This window comes from Crocuta crocuta, unplaced genomic scaffold (genome assembly GCF_008692635.1).
Source record: "Crocuta crocuta isolate KB4526 unplaced genomic scaffold, BGI_CrCroc_1.0 scaffold89, whole genome shotgun sequence".
NCBI classification, from domain to species: Eukaryota; Metazoa; Chordata; class Mammalia; order Carnivora; family Hyaenidae; genus Crocuta; species Crocuta crocuta.
In genome coordinates this window covers 11,707,976-11,732,256 of record NW_027551559.1, presented here as the reverse complement: position 1 = coordinate 11,732,256, position 24,281 = coordinate 11,707,976, and the positions used below count along the sequence as shown (strand labels likewise).

General features: G+C 42.2%; 1 long non-coding RNA gene across 1 annotated transcript; it reads left to right on the top strand.

Moving 5' to 3' along the window:
• The first annotated feature begins 11,207 nt into the window (after nucleotides 1-11,207).
• On the top strand, nucleotides 11,208-23,843 carry LOC144219414 (uncharacterized). The gene is made up of 9 exons (XR_013331402.1): nucleotides 11,208-11,436; nucleotides 11,666-11,743; nucleotides 13,250-13,388; nucleotides 15,404-15,462; nucleotides 16,718-16,883; nucleotides 18,220-18,301; nucleotides 20,215-20,352; nucleotides 20,942-21,022; nucleotides 22,567-23,843. It is a non-coding gene; the product is annotated as an uncharacterized LOC144219414 (long non-coding RNA).
• The last annotated feature ends 438 nt before the right edge of the window (nucleotides 23,844-24,281 follow it).

Here is a 24,281-nt window from a genome sequence, read left to right as displayed (position 1 = left end):
TTTCTCCCGAAATGAGATGGGTTGTTCGGAAAGAAATGGCTTGGGAGAAAATCTGAATGCCAAAGAAAGTTGTAGAAGGTTTGTGAAGGGAAAACTTTGGACAGCAATTTTATATGTGGTCAAGACAGAGTAAGATTGAAACGAATGGATTTTATTTATTTTGTATCTGAGAGACTGTGTGTGTGCCCACATGGGGGAGGGGCAGAGAGAGAGTATCTTAAGCAGGCTCCACACCCAGTGTGGAGCCTGACTCAGGGTTCCTTCCATTCATGATCTGAGCCAAAATCAGGAGTGGGATGCTCAAGCAGCTGAGCTATCCAGGCATCCCCAAATGAATGGATTTTAAAGGTACATTGTTAGAGGATGGAAATTCTGCTTTCTCTCTTCTAAAAAAAGACAAAGTTTTCTTGGATTGCTAGTTTGCACTTGATAAGAAAATGTAAACAAAGTTTTCCCCCCATCTTTTCTTTTCCTTGCCCAGAAGACCAGAGTTTCTTTCTTTCTTTTTTTTAAAATAGTTTATTGTCAAGTTGGTTTCCGTATAACACCCAGTGCTCATCCCCACAGGTGCCCTCCTCCATGCCCATCACCCCCCTTCCCCTACCCCCATACCCATCAGTCCTCAGTTCTCAGCATTCAAGAGTCTCACATGGTTTGCCTCCCTCCCTCTCCCCCACTATTTCCCCCTTCTCCCCCATGATCCTCCGTTAAGTACCTCCTAATCCTCCTATACATGCAAACATATGGTATCTGTCCTTCTCTGCCTGACTGATTTCGCTCAGCATAACACCCTCAAGGTCCATCCATGTTGCTACACATGGCCAGATTTCATTCTTTCTCATTGCCATGGAGTATTCCCTTGTACAGATAAACCACATCTTCTTGATCGATTCGTCCATTGATGGACACTTAGGCTTTTTCCATGTTTTGGCTATTGTTGAGAGTGCTGCTGTGAACATTGGGGTACGTGTGCCCCTATGCATCAGCACTCCTATATCCCTTGGGTAAATTCCTAGCAGTGCTATTGCTGGGTCCTAGGGGAGTTCTATTGTTAATTTCTTGAGGAACCTCCACACTGTTTCAAGAGGCGCTGCACCAGCTTATATTCCCACCAGCAGTGTAGGAGGGTGCCCATTTCTCCACATCCTTGCCAGCATCTAGAGTCCTCTGATTTGCTCATTTTAGCCACTCTGACTGGCGTTGGCGTGAGGTGGTATCTCAGTGTGGTTTTGATTTGTATTTCCCTGATGAGGAGGGGTGCTGAGCATCGTTTTATGTGTCTGTTGGCCATCTGGAGAAGTGTCTGTTCATGTCTTCTGCCCATTTCTTCACTGAATTGTTTGTTTTCGGATGTGGAGTTTGGTGAGTTCCTTATAGATTTGGATACTAGCCCTTTATCTGATATGCCATTTGCAACTATCTTTTCCCATTCCGTCTGTTGCCTATTAGTTTTATGGATTGTTTCCTCTGCGGTGCAGAAGGTTTTAATCTTGATGAGGTCCCAATAGTTTATTTTTGCTCTTGATTACCCTGCTTTTGGGGATGTGTCAAGCAAGAAATTGCTGTGGTGGAGGTCAAGGAGGTTGTTTCCTGCTTTCTTCTCTAGGGTTTTGATGGTTTCTTGTCTCACGTTCAGGTCCTTTATCCATTTTGAGTTTATTTTTGTGTATGGGGTGAGGAAATGATCTAGTTTCGTTCTTCTGCATGTTGCTGTCCAGTTTTCTCAGCACCATCTGTTAAAGAGGCTGTCTTTTTTCCATTGGATATTCTTTCCTGCTTTGTCAAAGATTCGTTGGCTGTATACTTTTGGGTCCACTTCTGAGTTCTCAATTCTCTTCCATTGGTCTATGTGTCTGTTTTTGTGCCAATACCATACTGTCTTGATGATGACAGCTTTGTAGTAGAGGCTAAAGTCTGGGATGGTGATACCTCCCGTTTTGGTTTTCTTCTTCAATATTACTTTGACTATTTGGGGTCTTTTGTGGTTCCATACAAATTTTAGGATAGTTTGTTCTAGTTTTGAGAAGGATGCTGGTGCAATTTTGATTGGGATTGCATTGAATGTGTAGATTGCTTTGGGTAGTAATGACATTTTAACTATATTTATTCTTCCAATCCATGAGCATGGAATGTTTTTCCATTTCTTTGTGTCAGAAGACCAAAGTTTCTATGTGTCTTTATCAGGTCTTTGGTTAAGAAAGTTAAAACTTCGCAATGTTAAAAGAGCTAAGTTTTACTCATAAGTATATTACCCTTTCTATTTGCCTTTGTAAGTTTGGTTAAATAAATAATTAAATTTTAAGTTTTATAATGATCCATAATCCTATTTAGGCATGAACTTTAAAACTTTCCCGAGATCTGAATTGTAAGTGAAGTCTTTTTGACCAACCAGGCTTGTTTATTTGGTATGTTAAGTTACATGGAAAGCACCAACAAATAATGATATACCTTAGATTGTCTTGCTTGGGTAAATGCTATAACTGTTCATATGAGGAGAAAGATAGATAGATATAGATATAGATAGGAAATTCCTGAAGTTTTAAAATCACTTGACAGTCTGATTATTGAAGTGTCCTGTGTTACAGAAATAACTGAACTTTCTCATCAATAGCATTATGGTCTTTTGCCATTTGCAAATGAGTTTCATCTTAAACCAGATCATAAAAATTACTTATTTTTTTTTTAACAAGTACAGGTTTTTGATATCTTTAAAATTGTAAAACTGGGGCATCTGGGTGACTCAGTCAATTAAACATCTGACTCTTGGTTTTGACTCAGGTCTCGATCTCATGGTTCATGAGATTGAACCCCGTGTCAGGCATGTGGAGCCTGCTTGGGATTCTCCCTCTCTCTCTCTCTGCCTCTTTCCCACTGGTGCTATCTCTGTCTCTCCCAAACAAATAAATAAACTTAAAAAAATCATAAAGCTGAAATCGGTAAGAATTTCCAGACCTAGCTACATTCAAACTGAACATGAATTAGTAACATGGAACTAAAGGAACTGAAGAAGATGATTATAGTTTTTGTGACTCTTGTTTGAACATTGCTTATTCTCTGATGTTTGCTCTTCCAGATTAAGGAAACTTTCTCTTAAGATGACTCTCTATAACATACAGACATAGTAAAATATTCATTTGTGAACAAACTGAAGCATCTTATTTCCTCCCTAGCTGAACCCTCTGAAATTCAAAAGCTCTCAGTTAATATCCTTTTTTCGAGGCAATTACAGTTGTTTTCATGAGTTCAATAAAAATCTATTCTCCTTTTAATAGGACACCATTGGAAATATTGGCATTTTACCAAAGCTTTGACTGGAATGTCATATTTCAGAGAGACATATCTGAACCATAGATTCAGATATGACCATACAGCTTTAAGGAAATAAGGTTGCTTTTATGAAACATAAAACCAAGGGACACCTGGGTGGCTCAGCCAGTTAAGCATCCAACTTCAGCTCAGGTCACAATCTCACAGTTTGTGAGTTCAAGCCCCACATCAGACTCTGTACTGTCAGCACAGAGCCTGCTAGGATCTTCTCTCTCCCTCTCTCTCTGACCCTCTCCCACTCATCACCCTGCCTTTCTCTCAAAAATAAAGAAACATTTATAAAAAATGAAACTTAAGCCAGTAAAGCCTCTTGGAACTCTTGGCCTGATACCTTGCTTACAGATTTCCCAGCAGTTCCCAGGTGAGTAAAGAATATCACTTCCTGGCTGGTGCAGGAACCTCAGGATATTTGGGGAACCTTGAGAAGAGGAATTCACCCACATCTACAGGTACTACAGTCATGTCTGATGGCAAGTATTTGGCTTGGACTCTGGCCTAGAGCAGCTACTAAAAATTCAATCAACATTCTTTATTGAAAGTTCCATAAAGTTTTTGTAAAGGTTTATATGATCAGTCACTATTCTTGCTGAGCTTATATAAATAATTAGGCCAAGTTTGTTAAAACTGAACTTGTTTTTCAAATGAATTAGTTTTGATTTGGGTATCTCTGGAAATAGGGTGATTTTGGAGAGAAAATTATATTTCAGTAACACCTCTTTGCAGGTGTTAAACTCTAGTTCTGATTGTCTTTGATTGTCTGTTATTTGCCTAAGCTAGAGGTAGGCAAACTTGAGGTAAACTTCAGAGAAATTGCCACAGTAGCTCATATATAGAGAATCTTCTTGTTTGTTATTCTATGGGGATAATAACAGGACTCCATAGGTGTATGCTTATTTGAATAGCTGGAAAATGGGATGGATTCCCCCACAGTGGTAAACTCAGCTATCACCTTGACCAATTCTGTGTGGCTGGAATTACAAAACCAGAGCATGTCCCAGTCCATAGGGTTAACTATGCTTGTGTAGATAATGTATGGCCCCACTTTACTTATGCCTGGATTAGATGATGCACTTGGGGATGCCCTTATCTCCTGAGACCAGATTTCTCCCACTTGCCAGTGATTCCTCATAATTAGGGTATTGTTAAAGTTAGACACCAAACAATGAGGGCTTCTTGATGGTTTTATCCCTTAGCCATATTTGCCCCAGGGGCCACCTCTATTGATGTAAAATTGCAAATAGAGGCTTAGCCAAGCATACAGTAGCCATATTTAAAGACCTAGCTCAGTTTAAAAAGTGGCCCTCCAAAAACGAATGGCCCTTGATATCCTGGCTGTGCTCAAGGAAGCACCTATGCTTCATTAAAGCAGAGTGCTATGTATGTACTCCAGATTATCACAAAAATATGACAGGGTTACCAACTGACATGTATACTCAAATTAAGGCTCTACAAAATACTTCCCTCTCTTTCAAGGACTGGTTAAGTTCCTGGTTCACAGGAGGATTATGGTCAACTACTAAGGGTCTCTTTGTTGGACTTCTCATTCTTATAGCCATACTAATCTGCATATGTTGCCTTTTCCAAAGTTTCTCTGCTTGGTGCCATCACTATAGTAACTTCAGGTTGACAGATGGTCCTTATCACCCACAGACATACTTCTTTGATGTCCACTTTGGACTTGGCTGCCTCCACTTTTCCTAACTCCCCTATACATTCCTGACTAATCAATGTTGACTTATTAGGTAGGGACATCTCTAGGTCTCTTTTCAGAAGGAAGATGCTACAGAAGATGAGGTCTTCTGCCTTCAAAAATCTTAAAGATTTAAGGGTCAGAATTGTTCAGGGGCCAGTGGGGCAGCTGGATGGCTCTGTCACTTAAGGCTCTGATTCTTGATTTCAGCTGAGGTCATGATCTCATGATTCATGAGTTCAGCCCTACATTGGGCTTAGCAATAGGACAGTGAATGCTGCTTGGGATTCTCTCTCTCTCTCTCTCTCTGACCCTCCCCTGATCACTCTCTATGGCTTTCTCTCAAAATCAATAAACTTAAAAAATTGTTCAGGGGGGGAAATGAGGAGAACAAAGCCAAGAGGATCATAGTCAAAATGATATTTTCTCACAACTTGAAGCCCACCTATAAATCCCTGAGACACATAGATCATGACCCTACTCAAGGCGCTCATGGCTGTCTTAATGTTGTTGTTTTGCTAGAGACTGAAAGCAACCCTGTCTTCACAACAGCCAGACCTCCAGGATCCCAGGATTCTTCTTTAATATGCACTAATCCCTTTAGAGATTTGTTATCTCTACTCTCCCCACCCCCCAAACATAAAAGTACACAATCAATAACTCCTCCTCTTCCCAGTACAGCTCTTTCTGCCACTGGATCCTGTCCCTGTGGTATAATTAAAACACCTTTTTGCACCATAAAATGTCTCAAGAATTCATTCATGACCACTGGGCTCGATGATCCTGCATCACACAGAGATAGTGACGCTAATGTGTACAGGTGTGGCTTTCAAGATGTGGCTTTCTCTTGTCCTCAGCAGTTATGGACATGAAAGGAAACCATTTTACTGAAAGAAACCAGCCCAGGGTCACACAGCTGACAACCAGCACAGCTGGATCTCAAACTCTAGGCTCCTAGACCTGCCCCCAGGGGCCACAAAAGGCTCCCCAAATGGGAAGCTGATACTGGCTTTGGGGACACTACTTCACCTCTATGAATAATCTCACCAGTTCAAGGTCCCCAGTCTCTGTTCACTGCTGCTGCTTTCCCTGATCCCCACTCCAGTTATAACTGGGGTGACCCTGGCCACCTGCTAGGCCCTCCCTGCCCAGCACACCTGGTGATGCCAATCTGGATGTTGTCCCAGGGCCCCCAGGAGATAAGCTGATGAACTATTACTCTTAAAATGCTCACATTCCTGCAGATTCCAGGAGATCCCATGAGAATCAGCTTGGATTATTCCCCTCGTGGGATTCATAATGTAAAGTCCAACCTAATGGGTAGGAGGGTCACATAGACAAGTCACAGATCAACCACTATTTGAGGTACTTAAATGTCTAGGTCAATTAGAGATGATTTGGGGACCAAAAAATCTTATACCAATATTTCAGGATATTTCCAATCTGGAGACATATTGGATTCTAACTTTATCAGGTTCATATCATTCAGCCAAATGTAGCTTTTTCTTTGGGATTTCTTTATTCATATTCTTTGAGGTGCTTCTCAGTTACTAAACATATGGGAATTTCTACTTAGCTTTTTAGCAGTGATTTCTAGCACATTATATTACCAAAAGATGCTCTGTATATTTCATTCCTCTGGAATATATTGAAATTTCACTTATGGCCAAAATAAGTAGTGTGAATTTTTGTATCTGTATCCTATGTGCCTAAAGTTAATGTGTCATCCACATGTTATATGTAGATGTGGACACCTATATGGATATAGGTGTGGGATTCATATGGTTGCTATCAAGATCGTATCTTATGGATGGTCTGTCTTCTTGGAGTTATTTAGAAAGGGTTAAAAATTCATTCTGCTTATGTATTTCATTGGAGTTCTGAAAGGAAGGCGAGAACTCCTAGAAGAGGGGAAAGGGAGCTGGGTTGGGAAGGACCAGAAACCAGGAGGTCTGCCAGTGTTCCAGAGAGCAACTGTCATTGGATGGCATGTGGTGTTGCACCAGGTAAGAAGTAGCTTTTTAGAAAAATGAAGTCATGCTGGGGTGTCTGTTTTGATCTACCAGGAGCAAAGGCAGCTGATGGGTCGAGAGAGAGTATAAAGGTTCCAAGCTGTTAAGGCAATACTCAGACAGTTGAAGACTTGAAGATAGATGCATCTTCCTCTGCTCTAGCTGCTATTTGTGTCCTGTTCACCCAGTAATTTATTGACCTACTGATCAACTAACCTGTCTGAACACCCCCCTCTCTGCTCTAGTACTAGATATCTCAGTACTGTCCCTGACTCCCTTCTTCTCCTGAAACACCACCCCCAACCCCAATTACCACCCCGCCTTATTCCCAACCCCACCTCCTGCTTGGTGCCCCAGAAGCCCCTAAAACGATCAGGACATGAAGGTGCAGAGGCTATTTTTCTGTCTACTCATGCTCTGGTGACCCAGTTATTCAAACACGAATGTGAGTAAACATGGGACATCGGTGGATTCTTCCTTCGTATAGAGTTCTTTCACACTGTGGTTGTTATGCCCAGATTGCGATCTCCCCAAAATCCCAAGACCACCAAGGAGTCCGAGTCACGTATGCAAAAGCAAAGGGCGTTTATTTGGGCTTAAGCTTGGGCTCCCAGACCTCACCAAGTGGATCCATGCTGAGAGCCCCGAGCAAAGGCAGAGTAGGGTTGTTATGGGGTTTGTGACAGGGGAGTTACAGAAGTTGTGGCATGGAAACAGTGATCCAATCATAATTATTCAACATTATTGACAGCGGGTTTAACCATACACATTGTCTAGAGTATTCGTTACTTTTGGTGGGATCCAATTACAACATTTAGAGTACCTTTAAATTCAACCAATTACAGAGTGAGCCTAGGGTCTTGTTCAGTGACTAACGGGTTAACTTTAACATTAGGTAACAGGGTCCTATCTATAGTTTTTATCTATAGGCCTCTCCCTCAGTAATGTGGAGGGTGGTCGCTGGCCTTTCCTGATTGGGTGTTGCAAGGGTGGTTTCTCTTGCCTTGGGCAATGTGTAACTGCCTGATAGTTTCAGGGAAGCTGAAACATAGGCCTTCTAGTTTAGAGGGGAAACTTAAAGCCTGTCATGGAGTCAGTTTGGTTTAGACCGTTTAGACTTGTGTCCTTACATGGTTAGACAGCTTTTTCATGGGGTTCTTGATGGGAACTTCAGAAGAACTTCAGTTCTTCCTGAAAACTGGAGACTACAGGCATGTTTCTCCACCAACCCGAAGTAGTTGTGACCACAGCTGTCCACATCAAGTTCTGGGTCCTGTCTGTCTTGCTTGGTCTAAATGATCAGCATTGACAGGATGGAAACCTGAAAACAGTATATTTATAGTATCAAGAAGGAAGGATTTATGAAGATAGTAAAAGCCACTGAGATCTTTGTCTTGAATGGGGGCTTATATGATATGTGAATTATATCTCATGAAAAATTGTTTTAAAAAATGTCAGAAACTCTTATTTAATAGTATCTATGGATATTAGACTGGCTCGTGGAAGCCCTGTCAAGATCCAGATTCAAGCCTTGTAAGTTTAGGGTCCATTACTGTTCATATTTGTGAAGTTTGGTAGCCCTGAGAACAGTGGTAACTGAAGCATTGGTATTCGTACTAGAGGGTTAAAAAAGGACGTCTCCTTTGTGCTCTGTGCTTCCTGGTTTATTGACTTTTAAGAACTTCTGATCAGCCCATTGTTTGTGGTTTTGGAGGCTGCCCCCAGGGACTCTGACCCGCCACTTTGATGGGAGCTCTAAGGAGCCCACAGGAAACTAACTAGCTGCATCCTGCTGGGACAGGTTTAGTTGGAAAATCCCTAGGAGTGACATCATAGGGAATTGAAGGAGTTGTCCTTTGTTTCGCCATGTACGTGCAGAGTATTGATTTACCCAAAGGAAAAAGTTCCCAAATGTCCTTAGGATTGTTCAAATATAAAGATATAACTGGATCCCAGTGTGAATGTTTCACTTACTCATGAAAAAGCAAGCCTGTAGGGCACTTGCATGGCTCAGTTAAGTGTTAGTCTTGATTTTGGCTCAGATCATGATCTCTCAGTTTATGAGATTGAGCCCATGTTGGGGCGCAGAGACAGCATGGGACCTTCCCTCTCTCTCTGCCCCTCCCCAACTTGCATGGTCTATTTACATTGTGCTCTTTAAAAGAAATTGTGAAGTAACATGACTTAAATAGGAAATTTTAATTTTTTCTTATTTTTTAATCCTGTGAATTATTGTAATTTCATTGGATTACTATTTTGGTATTTATCATGAACTATAGGTTTTTACTAATAATTTGTTTTCACAGAAAATTTACTTTTGTTTTTTCCCCTCTTAGAGCCTCAAGAATATCAAGGTAAGAATTTAAGCTTTAGTTTTCTTTGCAATATTTTCTCAGTACTGAAGTTTGATGTGGGGTTTTTTTTTTAATGTTTATTTTGAGTGAGAGGGAGTGCAAGTGGGGGAGGGACAGAGAGAGGGAGACAGAGTCCAACGTAGGCTACAGGCTCCCAGATGTCACGACAGAGCCCAGTGGGAAGGTAGAACCCATGAACCATGAGGTCATGACCTGAGCCAAAGTCGGACACTCAACCAACTCAACCACCCAGGCACCCCTTGATGTGCATATTAATTCAACTAAGGATAAATATGGTGACTTCTGATGTCTGATTGATGTGTTAACTCTTCAAAATTTTTCTCTACCCTGTTTGGAGCCTAAGTGACAATGTGGAGGGAGTTGTCATCTCTGAGGACAAGAGATGAGGAGGAGGACCACATCACTAGAGTAGAGGGAATGAAATGAGTGTAATTTTACATAGAAATGGTTAGGAAACAAGTCATGATATGAGCCTGAGGTTTGGAGTGAGTACTTTGCCATGACCTGGCTCTTGGTGAAATGTGAGGATGAGAAAACACTCTTTGAGTCTATCAAGAAGCCTAAGCTTACAGAATAAGCCAGCTCTTGCCAGGCAGGGTGTGTGTCACAAGAAAGGTTGAAACCATGGTTTTGACTCTTAAGTGGAGGGAGCCGTTCATGCCAGAGAATGAGTGGAAATGAATTTGTTGCAAATGGGGGTAATGTGTTCTGCACAGGCCCCACAGACTGTGGTGATTCTGTGGTGCTGTCTGCTGAGAGCCAGGTGGTTGCCTGACACATAGGAAGCCCTCAAAGGCTGGTGTTCATCACTATGAGTGCAGCAGTGGTGGCGGTGAGAAGAGTGAACTCAGGGCATGAGAGCTCTCACGCTGAGCCAACAGAAGAGAAGTTTGCACTTTGTGGTCAGATGAGAGAATGAATGCCTGTTAGAGGAGTCTGTTGTAGAGCTTACATGTGTTATCCACCTGCAGTTGGGTGCTTCATGTGTGTTGACTAATATTCCTGTAAAGTTGGAGACTAACATTCTCATGTTGGGATGAAAAAAAGTTTGTCTTCTAGGGATTGCCATTAATCCAGATCCTTCAGCAGTTACATGTAAAGCTGAGATTGTACCCAAGTGTGTTTGAGTCCAAAGACCTTGTCCTCCAGGGCCCCCAGGCTAGGGTTCATGCAAGGCAATCTGTGAGCAGCAGGAAGTCAACCAAGGCCTTTGGGTAGTCAGTCAGCAGTTTGAGCTTTCCTTATGTGGAATTCCAAATAGCAAGCACCTGGGGATGTAAGTGGCTCAAACCAAGACTAAATGATGGTTTTGTTTGTTTTGTTTGTTTATTTGCAGGGACCTACTTATGTACCTTAATAACTGGAGGAGAGAAATGTAAATTAATAGGATTTGATTTTTCTGTTCCATCTCTGGTGGTGACGTAAATATTTGAAGTGACTGAATTTTCCAAGAAGTATGCTTCCAGGTGGGAGAGAAATTTGAAGATATTTTATTGCATTTATCCATTTTGGACAATATTTTAAATAGGAATCTCATTGAAATAAGGTTTTCTTAGTCGTGCTAAAACTTGATTTCCTCAGGCACAATGGGAAAGCTAAAATGTTAGTTACACCCACTTGTCAGATCATGGGTCTGTGCTGCTGATACACTGGGATTATTTGATGTCACTTGTTTGGTAACAAGCTTAGAAAATGTTTTATGTCCTTTTGGTTAGTTTACAGCGAATAACTGAGACGATCAATGCTTTAAAACACTTTTTTAAATGTTAATTTATTTTTGAGAGAGAAAGAGACAGAGAGTGAACAGCGGAGGAGCAGAGAGAGAGAGGGAGACACAAAATCTGAATCCGGCTCCAGGCTCTGAGCTGTCAGCACATAGCCCAACATGGGGCTTGAATTCACAAACTGCGAGATCATGACCTGAGCTGAAGTCAGACGCTTAACCAACTGAGCTACTCAGGCATCCTTATACTTTTAAGAAAGAAAACAGAGAACTGAACTTGCTGAAGAAATATCCATTTGGGAACGGAAGGTACCATTGCCCTTTCAAATATTTTTTGTGATTTCATTTTGGTTATTACCACTCTGATAGATCATCCTACTGACCTATTTCATGTGTTCTATAAACAGCACCAATTCAAGGCACACTTCACAAATATAAAGAGCTACCTCTTTATTTGTGAAAGGAGTCACACATTAGAAGATAGATTTGTCTAGCACTATTAAATTTTTAATTCTGATTCCATTTTTATGTCTTATAGAACAATGAATTAAAGAAACATCTTCAGGAAACTAAGAGAGAAAGTAAATTTTTCTCTGATTAAGCTCTTAAATTAAAGGTAAGAATCCCTTCTTTGGGATTGCGTTCTAAAGACACAAGTAAATGTAATGAATTATTATTACTCATTCAACATGTTTTGAGTAAGAAGAACATCAAAATAGTTGAGCACTTTAATGAAATTAAGTTTTTTTAGTGTTTATTTATTGAGAGACAGAGACAGTGCACAAGCAGGGGAGGGGGCAGAGAGAGAGGAAGACACAGAATCCAAAACAGGCTCCAGGCTCTGAACTGTCAGCACAGAGCCTGACACGGGGCTTGAACTCCAAACCACGAGATGACAACCTGAGCTGAAGTCAGATGCTTAACTGAATGAAGTACCCAGGTGCACAATTTAATGAAATTTTAAATGACACCCTTCAAAATGCACGTGCTACCTTGGAATCTCAGAATGAGAGAGAGAATGAGAGAGAGAGATGTCAAGAAGTTGGCTGATGACTTTTACTATAGTTTGGCTTTGGAGGCTTTTTCTTCATTGGGTGAGGTGAGCACAACATATTTGCTTGCTGTTTACCACAGTAGAGACTGGGCCTCTGGGAACCAAACCTCCATCTGCACAGGGACCTGGAATTTCACTAGGACCACCATGATGATTTTTGCTATTTCAAGGACTAGGAGTTAGCTTTTATTTTCACAACTAGGTAATTATCACATCATTCAGCTCTACTCTCCAAGATATGTAGAATATCCCCAAATATAGTTGAGAGAGACAGGGTGATAGCCAAAATGTATAATTTTTTCCTTTTTAAATTTTTTAAAAATTATTCTTTATTAATTTTTTTTTTATTTTATTTTAGTGAAAGAGGGCATGTGAGTCGGGGTTAGGGGCAGAGGAAAAGAGAGAAAATCTTAAGCAGGATCTATGCTCAGTGGGCAGCCCAACACAGGTCTGGATCCCATGATCCTGGAATCATGACCTGACTCAAAATTGAGAGTCTGATGCTCAACTCACTGAGCCACCCTGGTGCCCCATAGTCTCTTTCTCCCTTAATNGGGGCGGATATATGTGTGTACATATATGTAGATATGTTTATACATGTGTATACACACATATACATATATAAACATACGTATGGCACTAAGAAAGGCATTTATGAGCTGTTAGACATGAACTACTTTCCACCACCTTTGTCTTTTGGTTATATTTATGCCTCAGGGTCTTTGTTTATTGCAACGCATGATCCTGTTGTGTTAGGTACACTCAAGTTGTGTGATCATTTTTCCTTGAAAGGTTTTTCTCCTATTCTTCTTAACCACAAGATGCAGATGGTGAATTTGAGGGTGTAGAGCTAAAAGCTTTGAGTTCCAATAACTGTCAGCTGGAAGGTATATTGTATGTTGGGGAGAAATCCCCATATGATGACAATGACTTTGCATTAGAAAGGGAAAGAATACCTTCATGCCTTCATGGTTCTTGCCCTTTTTCTGTCTCATCAAAATCAAGACTCAGGTCGTGTGTGCTTATAAAGAAACCTCCCCCCGCCACCTATTTTTTTATTTTATACAGAAAATAAAAAGGACCTGGAAGACAAGTGTAATGCATTAAGATCTGTGAAAGCAACAACGGAAGCAAAAGTCAAACAGCTGAAGGAGAAAGCATATAACCTGGAAGAATCCTATGAACAAAGAAAAGTGGCTGCAGAAGAGTAAGATATCCATGTGATAATTGTCACAAGTACTGTTGTATGAATGGATGTGGCAGCTGGTAGAGATAATTATATTTCTTTAGCAATTGGGTCCAGAGTATTTTTGCCAAATACATTCAGTAGAATTGTGCCTGCCCTTCCTACCTTGCTTTCTGTAAAACCTGCATTTTCCTTTCTGTCCTAAGTGCTTGTCACACATCGTGTCATGTGTTTGGGGTGGAAGAGGGAAGATACCAGCATTAATAATATTGATACCTGGATCCACTCTGGATCCATCTACATTATCCTATAGGTTTCAATCCCATCACATTGTTTTGTCATCTAGCAATGAGGTCATTCTTGTTCAGGACCAGACATGGGTCAAATATGTGTGGGGAAAAAACTGAATTATCTTCCTGCGGAAACAATAGAAATTTCTTTCTGGAAAGTGGGTATGGGCACCAGCAGCACTGGATCTCTGCATCCATTCTGCCAGTGAGATTGTTCACGCAGGCCCAATCCTTAAGAAAGCTGAGTTGTTTCCAGTCCCTTGATATTTAAGTGTAACTCCTCTGGGTCTTGATCAAAGCCTGCAGCTTCACTAGGGCTCATCTTTGCTGACTGTCCCTGAAGTACATGTGTTTCCTTCTAAGTCTGTGCCCATAAAGTTGTTCATCTTCTTTGCAGTTCCAGTGTATGCCCCCAAAATCATTGATGAGTCCTAGGGAGATTGGGTCCAACTGCCATGCTGGTTTTGTCCTGGGATTTCTTCTTCTCCTTCTTGGTCTCATGTGTCTTCATGGGGTCATTAGAAATTTGTGCATTCCCTTATACGTTTCCTCCTTTGTGCAGCATTTCCTTTTGTTCTCAGGAGGAGATAGGGGACTTTAGAGTCCCTCATTCATGATGGGAAATAAACTCTTCCTTCCCTTCCCTGGAGACTCAGCTTTATGTTAGGCCTTCCCACACCTAGGGTTAGAGCCTGCTCTGTTTCACTGGCATCTTGTTTTGTTAATTTGTAAGTTCTTTCTGGGAGTGGGTACAGCATCCTGACCATCTTTCTTCAGACCCTTACAGCAGAGCCACTATATTACAACTACTCCAGAAAGCATTTGCTGAAGGACTGCCTGAGAGGCCCGGAAGAAATGCATGTGCTTTTCTCCTCTAGTGGTTTTGTCTCAGTTTCTAAGAGATTTTCAATTTTGCATGTGATTCTTGAGTACATCAAGTGTCAAGTTGAAACTCTTTAAATCAACACCATGAACAAAATAGTCTGAGGGCAATACAGCAAACCAGCCTTTCTAAGCATTTCCCTTTGCTCTTTACTTTCAATGAACTCAGTCTTGTTAAAGTAGATTGGCTCCATGACGTTGAGATTTTTCTATCTGAAATGTTTCCTGGAGATACACCCATACTGTGTGACAGTTTATATCAGGTTATACTTCAGGAGATGTTGCTGCTCTAAGGCCTTTCCCTCCACCAGGATATGTGAAGGTGGAGGCAGGGTTGCACTCCTGACCCCTAATGACGTCTGGGTGTGAGCTGCAATGTGGGTGAAACCGTATCTTGGAAGGTCGTCTTTCAGGGTGATTGTGTCAGGGTACAACTTTTGAACTGAATATCAGGGCTCCCCATGGAGATGTAAGACTAGTGATGATCCCCTGCTTCACCCTAATGGGTACAGTTGGTCAGACATGGTTTGTCACATTGCTGAAATGAGCCTTCACCATCTGAAACAAACGACCAACTCTGGGAAGGCACAAAGTGCAGTGTTATTTGATGACTTTATGATGGAGTGGAAGCAGATAACTAGAAAGACAGCTCTGACAGTGGAGACATGGCAGAAGACAGAGGCTGAATTTTCTTTAACTTAAATGGGGTGTTCACTTCATTTCCCTGATTGTGCTGTTAGTCTGTGCATTTATGGGAGAGGTGGGGGAAGGCATATTTGCATAGGTCTTTGAGTGTGCTGGGATGTAAAAAGGCAGAATTTCTGGACCTTGCTCCTGACTATGTATACATCTTTCCCGTCTTAGGAAGCTGAAAATAACACACTGTGAACTAATGGCAAAGAAGAATCAGCTGGCACCTGCAGGTAAAATTTGAACATAGCTACTATGGAAGAAATAAACAAGTATAAGTGAGTTTAGCTACTAATTACCAGCAGCTCATGAAACCTCTGTTCATTTTTTGCTTTTAATCTTTTTACAATGTTTAGACTCAACATAGTAATATACACAAAAATTCAGAGGACATATGCATAGAGTATTAGCAGATAAAAAAGGTAAGTTTTAGAAAGAACAAAACGATTAAGTTTCTAAACATTTGCAGAATTCAAGCAATGGGCAGACTGTGTGGAAACTTCGTCTATGCCAACGTTCCTAGGGGGTGGTGTCAACTGTCATAATTTATAGGAAAGCAGTGTGTAATAGGATGAATGATACCCATCAACATGATAGTGACATTTAGTGGTCCTGGTCTTTGCAACCCTGGGAAACATGGTGAGGATATAAGTTAAAGGAGAATAGAGTTTTATGTTCAAAGACACTTCTCACAATCTCAAGGATTGAAAAGGGGGAGGAGTTCTATGAACTCTGAACCCTGTGGGCATGGAATAATGAGTATTTAGGAAAGGATAGAATAGTAGCTTTGATCCTACTGTACCTTTATAATCATGTGAAAAGCGTTTCATGTGTAAGAATAATGGAAAAAAGACAGCCTTTTTAACAGATGGTGTTGGGAGAACTGGACAGCAACATGCAGAAGAATGAAACTNTTTGCTTTCCAAAAAAAAAAAAAAAAAAATTGTATCAGGGGACAGATATGAGGTTGATGGGAACATGGGCAGATTATATAAAGTCATACCCTATATTGAGCCTTATCTGATGAGAGCAGTTGTAACTCACAGGCAACAAATTGAACAAACATGAGAACAGCTGCAGCAGGCAGAGCTCCCCTTCAGACACCAGGTAACCTTAGTTCTGCCTGACATACTTAACCCTTAGCACCTCATGCGGGTGAGAGTAATGACCCTTAGAATCCCTGAACATGGACTTTTCATTGTTGGCTTTCTCAGATCGCAGTTTGTGAGAAGAATGCTCAGGACAACTGGGTGTTTTCCTGTTTCCTTCTCTTTCTTTGGTGCACAGTGTGGCATGACTGAAGGTGGATGTGTTTTTCTCCCCCAGATCAAGACTTGGATCTTGAGAAGGGAGGTAGCCTACTTGAAATACAGGTGTGGTAGTCTGACTTGCGTTTTTATGGATGTTTTGAGGGATGACGCCTGTGCTGTTGTACGTGGTGTTGCAACTATTATAGAAGTCCATTCTTTTTCTGTATCCAAAATATAGACACACGAGGCAGAAACCAGTGCCTGGAAGACCAGAGATGCAGAACCTCCATGGAGAAGTAAGGAGCACCTGGTGACAAGCAGCAGCCTCATTTCTGCTGCACACCCTGTTCCTGTGGGTGATAATCGTGTGGCCTGGAAAGAACCACAAGCACTAGGGACAGCAGGTGATCTGAAGGGGTGACAGGAGGGTGTGCTCCTCTGCTGCTCCAGGCAGCGGAGCACCTGTCCCTGTGACTGGTGGAGCTCATGCCCCTCCACTGACTGCAGACCCTCCCACCTCCTCCAGCCTCCCCCTGCCTGAAGAGATGCGCCTGGAGGGGATGACAGGACATGGGCCTCATCTTCCTTCCCACCTTGACTCAATGTGAAGACTTTATTTTAGTTTATTTGAGGAGGTCATTTACTATTTTTAACATTCTTTATTTTTGTTTTATTTTCTTGTGAACCGAAACCCTCCCTTCATAAATTCAAGTTCCATATAGCTTAGTCCTCTGATATTATCAGTGCAACTCTGCAGCTTCACTGCTAAATCCCCATAGTTTTCCTTTTCTAATTACTGTAATATTAGTCTAAATACATTTCTATTCAGAAATAGTTGTACAATAACTGTTCATATGTGGAAGGCAGTGAGTGTACAGATAAGCAGAAGAGCTGAACACTCTACCTGGAGCCTGAGGAAACATACCCATCTTCAGGATTCATTGATATACACCAAGTCAGTATTCTGTTTTATTCTTTTTTTTTTTAAGTTTATTTATTTTGAGAGAGAATGGAGAGAGAGGTGGGGAGAGAGAATCCCAACTAGGCTCCACACTGTCAGTGAGGAGCCCAATGCTGGGCTCGAACTCACAAGCCATCAGATCATGACCTGAGCCAAAATCAAGAGTTGGATGCTTAACCGACTGAGCCACACAAGTGTCCTCATATTTATTCTTTTTTTTTAATGCTTTATTTATGTATTTATTTATTTATTTTTGAGAGAGACAGCGTGAGCAGGGGAGGGTCAGAGAGAGAGGGAGACACAGAATCAGAAGCAGTCTCCAGGCTCTGAGCTAGCTGTCAGCACAGAGCCCGACGCGGGGCTCGAACCCACCAACCGCGAGATCATGACCCAAGCTGAAGTCGGACACTCAACTGACTGAGCCACCCAAGCGCCCCTGTTTATTCTTAATATGTAATGAAATGGTGATTTCCCATGATGTAAACTAAAAAACCTCTGTTTTACTGATGAATTCTAAATTGCTAGTTGAGCCCAACTGTCCACATTTATTTGATTCATTATGAAAAACATGAACCAGGGCACCATGGGGTCCGCATTAAGGTGAGGGGATGATTCTCCCCCTTATCCGTGGGGGTCACCTGAGGCATGTGGGATACCCTCTGCCTCTGGTCAGGGACCTGAGTATAGGGAAAAGTTGAAGGTCTGTGAAGAATGAGATGAGGGTTTGTTTTAATTTTGCACAGTCCACTAAAATCAGAATAAACCTCTATTCCTTCTAGGGCCTTTAGCAGATCCAGAAACTGGTGCGACCTCTGTGAGTACAGCAGCTCTGATTGTACGAAGAATGCAGACAAGGACAAGGTGAATGCTGTGGCCATGCTCAGTTGTAACTCTTTTGGGAAACACTCATCTTTCTGTACAGCACGCTCTCCTGGCCTTGTCTCCTGTTGTGTGTTGTGTGATATGTCTGCCTGTTATTTGTTTTCCAAGTGTACACGCTTACCCTAGGAGGCCACAGACTTCTCTGTTTTCAGCCTGTCATCTTTTTGTGGTAAGTTTAGAAGCCCAAAGTGCTTAGAGGCTGAGTACCTTAAGGCTTTTCCATGTGTTTCTAGAAATAACGAGAAGAGGATGACCCCACATTCCAAACAATTCTCCTGGGATGGGTGACCCCTTCCAGACCTCAACTCTGTGGGAACAGTGTAGCTGCTGTGTCTTCCTTTCTTGATTCTGGCTAGGAGATTACCGTTAGACAGTCTGCCATATTGGTTAAAATTCAAAAATGCAGAATGACATCATTATTCCAACTTTATATTTTGTGCCCTGTGCAATTTAGAGTAGTCAGATAAAGTCAATGTCATCACTCCTCACCTTCCTGTCTTGGTTGGTAACTGAGTTGTCTGGAATCCTTCTAGCTATACCTTAGGTAAAAATAGTTTGGACACTGTGTCCTTCCATTGTGTTTATAGGAGCTGTTTCTGGTTGTGTCCCCAGTCACTGTTAGAGCTGATACAGTCCCATGACACATCCCAGGAGTTTTATACCAGAAAGCAAAACATTTGCATTAAACCTATTATGTGAATTTCTACCTCTTTTTTCTGTTGGACATAATTTGTCCTGTAGTATGCTTAAAATCAGAATTCCCCATGAATTAAGATGAACACACCTGAGCTTTGTAGACATTCACAAGTAACTTATTCCTCACAGCTTTCTCCTGCAAGAAGATTCCAGGCATCCTCCACTCCCCAGAGGTCTCCAAGGCCTTTGGCAGCACCTCAAGAGGGAAGACTCCTTTCTCAGGGAGAGGAGCAGAGGAGTCAAAGTGAGGGGCTGATTGCAAACCTTTTCCCCAGGAGTGGCTGTGATTCCAGGAGCAGAATAGGAGTCATTTGTTCGCACTCATCTTTTTTTTTTTTTTTTTACAAATAGTTTATTGTCAAATTAGTTTCCACATAACACTCAGTGCTCATCCCCACAAGTGTCCTCCTCCATGCCCATCCCCCCCTCCCCCCCACATCCATCAGTCCTCAGTTTTTGTCAGCATTCAAGAGTCTCTCATGGTTTGCCTCTCTCCCTTTCCCCCACCATTTCCCCCCTTCTTCTCCCCCTTGTTCCTCCGTCAAGTTCCTCCTAATCCTCCTATACATGCAAACATATGATATTTGTCCTTCTCTGCCTGACTTATTTCGCTCAGCATAACACCCTCAAGGTCCATCCATGTTGCTACACATGGCCAGATTTCATTGTTTCTCATTGCCATGTAGTATTCCATGGTATAGATAAACCACATCTTCTTGATCCATTCATCTGTTGATGGACACTTAGGCTCTTTCCATGTTTTAGCTATTGTGGAGAGTGCTGCTATGAACATTGGGGTACATGTGCTCCTATGCATCAGCATTTCTGTATCCCTTGGGTAAATTCCTAGCAGTCGCACTCATCTTTTTGCGTGTTTTTAATATACCAAACACAGAGCATCTGGAGTCACCGTCAAGGAGGGATGCAGGGTGAACCTGGACATGGATGTCTACCTGTCTGGAGAATGCTACTTCATTAGTCTGTGATTACCTCTAGGTCAGGACCCTTGCCATTTGACTTTCGCAGACGTGGGCAGTGATGTGTGGTGACAGTAGTTTCACCTCTTTGATCTACTACCCCAAGCTGTAGGTGGTACCCAGTGGCAAGGACCGAGTTTTCAGGTACTGGTGCTACTCTCTTGGATCCTGGTGGCAGGGAAGGTGGCAGGTGCTGACACATTTTTCTCTTGGTTTCAGCTGCTTTTGGTGTTGGTATTATCTGGCAGATGCACATAGTTGTCACTTCTGCAGGGCAGTGTGGATCTATGGGGACCTCCTCCACTAACTGGAAGATTTGTCTTCCATGTTCCATGCATGCCCCACCTGCAACACTTGGTAAGATGTTGGTAAGAGCAGTAGGAATTGATTTCCAAAGCATCCTCATCTTATTTTTGTTGGTGTTGGGTTTGGGTTGGCCAGAGTGTAGTGGTGGTACCACAGACCATTGCTATGCAAAGGAAATGTGTCTGCTGCCATTTCCACATTCCTCAGGTTTTTCATGATTGACATATCATTTCTGTCATGTGTTTGTACAGGTGTCTCTTGTGGAGAAGAAATAGGGCTGTGTGCAGGAAAGCAGACATAGTGGTTCAGCGGAAATGTCCTGTACATCGTCCACGTGCTGAGCCCTGTGAGGCATGAGGCACAGCCTAATGTATATCCATCTAGTCATGCCCCCAGCCATCCATAGTTGTTTGATGAGATGTGTTAATGCATGTGAATCAGGGCTTTTAGGAGTCTTCATCATTATAAGGAATGGTTCTTCAAGCTCTGCCTAGGGACCACCAAGGCATGTGGGATACCCTCTGCATGTGACTTGATATCTGACTAGGGCAAAGAGGTTAAGTTGTCTGAGGAATGAGGGGAGGGTTTTTTAATCTCCAAACAGTCTACTCAAATTAGAATAAATCTCCATCCCTTCTAGGACCTTTAGCAGATCCAGAAGCAGGTGTCACTCCTGAGAGTGCCACAAATACTGACTACCGAAACTGCTGAGAAGCACAAGGTAAATGCTGCAGCCATTTTCAGTTGTAAGTCTTTCTGGACACCCACATGTTTCTGTACAGCACACTCTCCTGCCATTGTCTCTGGTTTGTGTGTCATATGATATATCTGCTGGGTTTTTGTTTTTGTTTTCCAAATGCACACAACCTTTACCCCCGAGTCTACAGGCTTCCTTGTTTTCTACCTGGCATCTCTTTGTAGTAAGTTTAGAAACTAACTGTGCTTAGGGGTGAGACCACAGAGGGTCTTCCCACTGTGTTCCTAGAATGAATCAAGGAGGATGATACCACACTCCACTTGGAAGTCTCCTGGCTTGCCTTATTCTTTCTGGACCTCCTTCATGTCGAATCATTGCTCTTGCTGTTTCTTCCTTTCCTGTTTCTGTCAAAAGTTTTAATGTGTTCAGAAAAATCTGTGGATCTCCTTACAACTTGAAAATGCGAACTGCCTTCACTCCAACTTATATTTTTGTATGTGTCATTTAGAGTGGTCTTAGACAAAGTAAATTTCATACCCATCAACATTCAATCTTTTTTTGGTAAACGTGCTGTCTAGAGTCCCTTCAGGTGTGCCCTGGGTATAAATACCTGAACTCCAAGAGGTGACATATTTGTTGTAGAAAACATGCACCGAAACTTAAGTTGTGAAGAGAAAAAAAAAATCCAAAATTACCTGTGTGGCAAGTCTCCACTGTGTCCTTTTCTTGTGTTCACTTGATCAGGTTCTGTTGTGTCCTTTGTCCTGGGTACAACTAAAACTCAGAAATTTACACCAGAAATCGAAGTGCATTTGTGTTAATTTTGTTATTTAGAATGTTAGCTCTTTTTTCCAGAGGACACAATTACCCTGTCAATTGTACTGTACTTAAGCCGAGAAGTACCTCTGCATTAAAATCAATTAACTGAATCCAACTAACATGTATAGGTTACCTGTTTCTCTAAGAGCACGCTTTAACTGGTCCTCTGCTGGACCTAAGGATCCCCATTGCCCCATATGTCTCTGTGCCCATTGATAGCACTTCCAGAGAGGAGAAGACCCCATTGTTGGGAAAGAAGCACATCAGGCAGAGGTGGGGTCTTAGAGGCAGAGCTTTGAGCCACGAGGGCTATGATTCCATGTGTGGAGACTGGGATTTCCATTGCTTCTCATTCTGTACTTCTTCATATACAAGTAAGCAGCCTCTGTGGGGAAGGGGGAGGAGAGGAGGAGGGTGATCCTGGACTTAGATGCCTTCCTATCAGGAATATGCTCCTTTGTTAATTTGGTATTAAGTCCATAAATCTTCTAGGAAAAGAACCCTTGCTGTTCTACATTTCCAGATATGTGGGGACACTAGTTTATCCCAATAATATCCATTTGCCACCCCAAAGCTGTAAGTGGAGCCCAAAGTATGGGTAGAGATTTTGGTGCTGATGCTGTCCTCTTGGAACCTGGTGGTGGGGAAGCTGGCAGGAGATGGGCACTGCTTCTTTGGGTTTCTGCCTTTTTGCAGGTGTCAGTCCTTTGTTCTGTCCTCTGACCACAGCATTCATTTCTGTTCCGCAGGCCACTAAGTATGCAAGAGGTCCTGGTCCTGTCCTTGCAGGCCCTACCCCTGTGGATCAGTCTTCATTGCCAATCATGTGCTATGGGCCCCTCTTCCTCCTCCTCCATCTACTCTATTTGTTAAGATGACCTGAACTGGATGAGTGGTAAAGCATATTCGCCTTCTTTGTGAAAGACTGGGTGGGAATGATGTAGAGACGGTTGTGAGTCTTGGCACTTCAAGTGACAACCTGCCTGAGGACACTGAACATACCTTAAGTTTCTCAGGACGTACATACAAGGGGCGGTGTCATTTCCCTGTATTAAGGTGAGCTATAGGTTTCTCTGCTCAAAATTAAAGAGGAAATTTTACACAAAAGCAGACGTATCAGCAGTACTGGTGGGTATTTTGGAGACACAGTATTTTGGGTTCTATAAAGGATGTGGTGCACCCCTAACTTTTGGTGCCTCAGGTGTCCTGTGTGACATGAAGGATACATGCATTAAATGACACAGACCTTGTGATCACCATAATGGAAGCACCAGTGAAGGAATTGGGGAAACTTGAATCACTCAGGAATAGAAGGGACGTTGTGGACAGTAAGCAGAGTTTGAGGAGGTGCAGAGGGAAGGGGGTTGGGGTCAGTGAAATGCAGTTGGAGGTCATTTGTGGGCACAGCCTGAGCAGGGAGTATGAGGTCCACATAGAGCTGCTATGTGGGATCACTCTCAGTGCACAATGCAGTGTTCACCTCTGAAATGTCAGTGTTGCTAAAGTGTACCTAAGTAATCATCTAAAAAGATTGTTGTCTCCCTGGGTTTTCTGAAGGTTCTGGATATTTGTGGGGAAAAAATGCCCTCGAGATACGGGAAATGCCTGTCTGCCCAAGTTCATATCCCTCAGTGAGACAGGATCTAGATCAGCTGAGTGCCTGCATTGGCCTTTAGCCTAGGTCAACCTATAATTCAGGGTTGGCCAGGAGCCACCCCTGCTGGACCCCTGTCATCACCCTGACTACAGCTTTCCATCTCCTCAAACTTCTCTCACAATATCCCGAGGCTTTGCTTGTGTTCCTGCTGTCTCAGTCCTAACACCACTTCTCAATGGGACCTACTCAGAGCCTCAGCGGTGTCTTCTGTGAAATAGGGGTAATATTTGTTTCTAAAAACATTATATGAAAAGAAGACATTAAATACATAAAGCATCTGCAAAATGTCCGGGAAGTGTCCACTCACCCTTCTCACTGTTTCAATTAAGATGTCTTCACATAGTGATCATCAAAAAAAGATGTTCATGGAAATTCATTAAATGAAGACTGTTAACACCTCAGCCCAGGGATTGGGAATTGCTGTTTTAAACGATAAGACAAAGACCCTCATTAAAATTCTAGCCCTACCAGACAAAGAAAGAAAAGATAATTATGAGAATGTGTATATTCAGAGATCTACATCTGAGAGCTGAAGACGATTATTTTCCTCATTACATGTAGCCACACACAAAAGTGTTCATCTGGGCCACAGACAAAGTACAGAAGACAGAGTGCATGTAGGAAAACATAAGATCACAGGGAAATAAACCAATATCTCAATAAACGTAAATCTCACTGATTTTGAAATTTGAAGAGGACTGTGCAAGGTGACAGACTATGGTGATTATATATTTAAAAAAGGTGTCAGATCTGCCTGAATGCTTTCCCTGCCCATCCTGTCCCCTCCACTTTGTCCTTCCTATGTCC